Source organism: Neofelis nebulosa, chromosome 4, assembly GCF_028018385.1.
Source record: "Neofelis nebulosa isolate mNeoNeb1 chromosome 4, mNeoNeb1.pri, whole genome shotgun sequence".
Taxonomy (NCBI): domain Eukaryota; kingdom Metazoa; phylum Chordata; class Mammalia; order Carnivora; family Felidae; genus Neofelis; species Neofelis nebulosa.
Genome location: NC_080785.1, coordinates 14,701,735 through 14,707,734, shown reverse-complemented (window position 1 = coordinate 14,707,734; position 6,000 = coordinate 14,701,735). Strand labels below are relative to the sequence as shown.

General features: G+C 41.6%; 1 protein-coding gene across 1 annotated transcript in view; it reads right to left on the bottom strand.

The window, feature by feature from the left end:
* Nucleotides 1-3,543: 3,543 nt before the first annotated feature.
* Nucleotides 3,544-6,000, bottom strand: part of SLC37A3 (solute carrier family 37 member 3) — a 152,555-nt gene continuing 150,098 nt past the window's right edge. The window contains exon 15 of the transcript XR_009260203.1: nt 3,544-4,196. The gene's annotated coding sequence lies outside the window, so the exon portion shown is untranslated. The remainder of the gene's footprint in view (nt 4,197-6,000) is intronic.

Sequence of the window (6,000 nt, the reverse complement as noted above, 5' to 3'; positions counted from 1 at the left end):
GACAAAATTCCTCATTTTTTATTTATTTTAAATGTTTATTTTTGAGAGAGAGCGGGCACCCGCAGGGTTCTGCGCTGTCAGTGTCCAGTGCTGGGTTCGTCAGCACAGAGCCCGATATGGGGCTCGAACTCACAAATGGTAAGATCATTACCTGAGTCGCAGTGGGACACTTAACCGACTGAGCCAGCCACGTGCCCCTAAATGGCTAATTTTTTTAAGCTTATTTATTTATTTTGAGAGAGACAGCACGAGTCGGGGAGGGGCAGAGAGAGGGGGAGAAAGAGAGAGAGAGAGAGACAGAGACACATAGCGAATCCCAAGCAGGCTCCGCGCTGCCAGCGCAGAGCCGGATGTGAGCCTTGAACCCACGAAGCCTGAGATCGTGACCTGAGCAGAAACCAAGAGTCTGACGCTTAACCGGCTGAGCCACCCAGGCGCCCCTAAATTGCTAATTTTTTAAAAGCAGATGGGGTTTGATTGAAAAAGAAACAAGAAACCACACCACAAAAAGTAATAATGGGTCACCAGTCAATACATTTAAAGAGGAGTGAGCCATGGGACAGTCAGCAAAGCAACTCACTAAAGAACGTGAGAACCAGCTGGAGCAGGTGTACCCTCCCCTCTCCTTCTCAGAAACAGAGTTGCTGGCAGCGGTGGCTTCGCCCTAGGCCAATAGGTGTCACACTACTGGGCTTGTTTTGGGGCTTGTTAAAACCTAGATCGCTGAGCCCCACCCCCAAAGTTTCAGTAGGGCTAGGGTGGGGCAAAGAATTTGCATTTCTAGCAGTTTCCTGATAAAGCTGCTGCTGCGGCTACAGGGAATCTGGGACCACAGTGAGAACCTCGAATCCGAGATGAAGCTAGAACTGCTCTCTAAACAGGCAAAACCATAACACTTAACGACAGAGAACAAACCGAAAGTTGCTGGAGGGAGGTGGGCTAGGTGGGGGGATGGGGACTAAGGAGGGCACTTGTCATGATGAGCACAGGGTGTTATATGGAAGTGATGAGTCACTCAATTCTACTGCTGAAACCGATATTGCACTGTAAAGTAATTAACTAGAATTTAAATACAAACTTGAAAAGAAAAGAAAAAAAAAGTACACGAAAACCGGCAGGGAACGTGCCTCGGGAGGGCTCTTAATAAGGGGACTGAGGGCCGGGAGACACGCAGCACAGCTAAAACTAACTCCAGGCCTCCACAACAGATGCCAGGAAAAAGAAGGAAGAGAAGAAGCAGGAGTAAAAGCCAAGGATAGAAACACGCTAACTTGCTATTTTCCCAGAATAAAGCTCTTCTTACTTTGACAATTGAGGAGGTCCCCAACCTGCTTGCCCGCTGCCCACATCCTGACCAGCAGAATGCCTGCAAATATTCCTCACCCACTGACCTAAAACCCACACTCAGGGCTCCCATACAGGGAAGAACCACGTCAATCAACTGCAGGAAAACCCCAAAGCAGCCTCACACTAACGTCTCTATTTTTATATATATAAACGTGTATTGTATATTTTTTAATGTTTATTTATTTTTGAAGGGAGGGGGGTGCAGAGGATCCAAATCTGGCTCTGCCTTGACAGCTTGGGCACTGACAGCCGTGAGCCCCAATGCCGGGCTTGAACTCACAAAACGGGAGACTCTCCCACCGCGAGATCATGACCTGAGCGCAAGTCGGATGCTCAACCAACTGAGCCACCCAGGCGCCCCACAGGAACGTGTATTATAAACGTGAAGGGATGAAAAGGCATGTGAAGAAAATCCACGGTATAAAAGAGGAGGACTAACGTGAAACACACACACACAAAAACAGCTCTCCCTAAAAGAAGTATAATTCAGGAAGAGAAATGTATTTTTGTCCTAATTCTGGTGAGTAGCCTCAGAGAAACTTGAGAGAAAATGTCAAGCAATGAGAGCAAACTGCTATGAAAAAGGAGTCCAGCTTCTCACAGAGTTTGAGGAACGTAAAATACATGACTATCAAAACTAAAAAAAAAGAAAAAAAAAGTGAATGAGCAGAATAATGAATGAACAAATTAATGGCCAAATTCGTGATCTGGACGATAAACCCAAGGATATGTCCCAGGACATGATACAAAAGACAAGAAAATACATGATATGTGAAGGAAAATGAACACAAGAGAAAGGAAGTCCTATGTTCATCAAATGGAAGTTCTTCAAGGAAGGCAAATGGAGAAGGGGAGAAAAATCAGAAACAAGGCAATATATATATATTTGTATATATATATATATATATATACATATATATATATTACATATATACATATATGTAATATATATATGTATATACATATATATTACATATATGTAATATATATGTATATACATATATACACATATATATGTATATATATACGTATATATATACATATATATAATATATATGTATATACATATATACTCATATATATGTATATATATACGTATATATATATATATATATACATATATATATGTATATATATACGTATATATGTATATCCCTAAGCTTAAGAATGAATGATTTCAGAATGAAGGGGCCCACAGAATGCCAGGCCAGCGCGGTGTAACAAGACCCAGAACTAGGTGCATCTTGGTGAAAATCCCTAATAAAATTCAGATTAAAATATCTATGTGTATGTACATGGAAAGTTTCCAGAAAGAGAAGCATGTTACTTACCAAGGAATAAGAATCAGTCTGACTTCAGACTTACCAAGATTGCTAGATGCTTGAATGTCTTCTAAGCAAGGTCAACTTCATAACTTAAGGGTTCAGTGGCAATGAAAATGTGGGACTCCATGATAAAAAAAGTATTAAGAATTTCAAGATGGTGACAGGAGAGTCTTATACCAAACAGGGGAGGGTGGGCACTTCCAAGCACAGGGTCCTTCTAAGTACGGGGGCCTCTTATTTTGTGCTTCCCTTATTTCCTGGTCCTTCCCAGCTACCAAGGCTTATAATACTTCATGCTATTTTCTTTCTTGGAGAGCACAGGTCTCATGCCAATAAAGGCAGTCCTGTTTCCAAGTTCTGAGAAGCAAAGATTTTGAACCTAACATTCTATACTCAGCCAAACTGTTGACTAAGTAGAAGGGCAAATAGAGATGTTTTGAGACTTGTAAGAATTTAGAAAATTTATTTGACACCTATCCTACATGAAAATGGTATTTGAGTAGCTTTCAAAACAACTTAGAGCTTCCAGAAAAATAAATCAGGACTCCAAGAAATAAAGTGGCTTGAAATACCAGACACAGTGGTAGCTGGGAATGACCTAGAAGTAAAGGAAGATGAAAAGAAAATGGGACACATTAGGTATTGATGCTTAAGCAATTTTTCTTGAAACTTCTAAGATTTAGTGACATTGGATTCCATTCCTTTTCTATAGAGCCAATCATTGGTGGTTCAGTGGTAAATAATATTTAAATAATTATAATATTATAATGGTTTTTTTAATGATTTTTATTTGTAGAATCAATCTATAGTCAAAACACACACACACACACACACACGCACACACACACACCATCATTATGATTACAGAACAGAATGTAAACCTTGGTAATGTAAGAAAAAAAGAAAGTCACATAAGGAAATAAGAGACAGATAAGAAAAGCAGAGAACCCATTGGATCTGCCAGAATTTGATAAATCCAGAAATAAAGGTTTTAGTATTTTATCTGAAATTGTAAAATACCCCGTAGGAAAACTAAAGAACTAAAATAATATATCAAATAAAAACTGGTAGGGAAAGTAGGTGGCATTGTAAGATGTATTAGATTCTTCATTTTCATAGCAAGGCATTAGTAGATGCTTTCTGATTAACCAAAAAACAAAGGTATAAGCAAATTATTTCAGGTTCTGTGATAACCACCATAACATTTTTAAACAGGAATTCTTGACAATTCTGAAGAGTGAGACTGAGGGAGTAGTTTGGCAAGGAAATATAATGTCTATTTTTCGTTTTATATTTTCATTTTCTACTTTTCTGTATCATTCTAATTTTGCTATGTGTGTGCATTATTTCTATAATTAAAAATCAGTTCATCACAAAAGGGAATGAGAGTGATAGGGATCAGCAGGAGCCAGTATGGCTCGATGAACTTGATTTTCTTCCTGGTTACTAGCCTGGTAGATCAAGATAACTCATTACAACCATGTCCCAGACCCTCTTCTAGGAGCCGGGGATGCAGTAGTGAACCTTAAAAAGAAAAAGAAACAAAAAACTGAACTTACATGCAAGTACAGGAAATTCACATCCTAGGTGGTAAGGTCTAAAGCAACTTCAATTAGGGAAAGGTCAAGGGATGCCTGGGCGTATGGCAGTTTTGGATTGGGTCACCAGGGAAGGCCTCGCTGAGAAAGTGACTAAATAACCAAAGACATGAAAGTGATAAGGGAGTGCTCATGGGGATACCTGAGGGAAAGTATTCCAGGTAGAATAGCCAGTGCAAAGGCCCTGGGGCAGGAATACACTGAGTAAGCTCCAGGTACCCAGTGGCTGGAGTGGAGAGAGCAAAAGGGAGTCTTGTAAGAGAGGATATAAGAGAGGTAAGAGAGTAGGGGCAGATGACACAGGCCTTATCTGCTCTTTGAAAGACTTCAGTTTTTCTAGTGAACAAAATGGCAAGAAAGAGCCCTGTGATATGGTGGAGCACGGAACTTCTCAAACTTTAGCAAACACTCACATGACCTGAGGGCCACGTGAGAACACAGATTCTGAGTCAGCAGGCTTGAGGTAGGCATTGAGGTTCTCCAGTTCTTACAAGTTCCCTGGTTATACGACGCTGCTGGTCTGAGAACCACACTGTGAGTAGTAAGAGTAGCTGACCCAAGCAGAAGTTAGCCTCATTAGACAGCTTTCAACAGAGGGGGACATGCTACTTTAAAAATCTCTGGGGGCGCCTGGGTGGCTCAGTTGGTTAAGTGGCTGACTTCGGCTCATGTCATGATCTCATGGTTCTTAGGTTCCAGCCCCACATCAAGCTCTATGCTGACAGCATGGAGCCTGCCTGGGATTCTGTCTCCCTCCCTCTCTCTCTGCCCCTTCCTCACTTGTGCTGTCTCTCTCTCTCTCTCTCTAAAAATAAATAAATAAACTTAAAAATAAAATAAAGCAAAATAAAATCTCTGAGCACTACAGACTTTATTCACATGGCTGGATGGAGTTATTTGCTTCAGGTAAATAGTACCTAAAGAATGAGCAGGCTCTTTCATTCGGAGGACTCCGATCAAAAGCCAGTGAGGACCTGAGGTCCTCAGTCCAACAAACTATGTTGAACTACATCCTGCCAACTACCACTTAAGTGAGCTTGAAACAGAATCAGGGGCACGGGGGTGGCTCAGTCGGTCAGTCGTCTGACTCGGTTTCCGCTCAGGTCATGATTTCATGGGTTCGAGCCCTGCATCAGGCTCTGTGCTGACAGTGCAAAGCCTGCTTGGAATTCTCTCTCTCCCTCTCTCTCTCTCTGACCCTCCCCCACTCACGCTGTCTCTGTCTCTCTCAAAATAAATAAATAAACTTTAAAAAATTAAAAAGAAAAAGAAAAGACACAGAACCAACCCCCCTATCAAACCAACTACAGCCCTATCAAATACCTCGACTGCAGTCTGTGACAGACCCTGAGCCAGAAGATACAGCTAAGCCACCCCCAGATTCTGGACCCACAGACACTGTGAAATAATAGATGTTTGTGTTTTGAACCACTAAATTTCAGAGTAATTTGTTACACAGCAATAGATAACTCATACACCATCAAAATTCTCCTTTAAATCTATGGGGCATTGGGGCGCCTGGGTGGCTCAGTCAGTTAAGCGTCCGACTTCAACTCAGGTCACGATCTCGCGGTCCTTGAGTTCGAGCCCCGAGTCGGGCTCTGGGCTGACGGCTCAGAGCCTGGAGCTGCTTCGGATTCTGTGTCTCCCTCTCTCTCTGACCCTCCCCCGTTCATGCTCTGTCTCTCTCTGTCTCAAAAATAAACGTTAAAAGAAAATTAAAAAAAAAA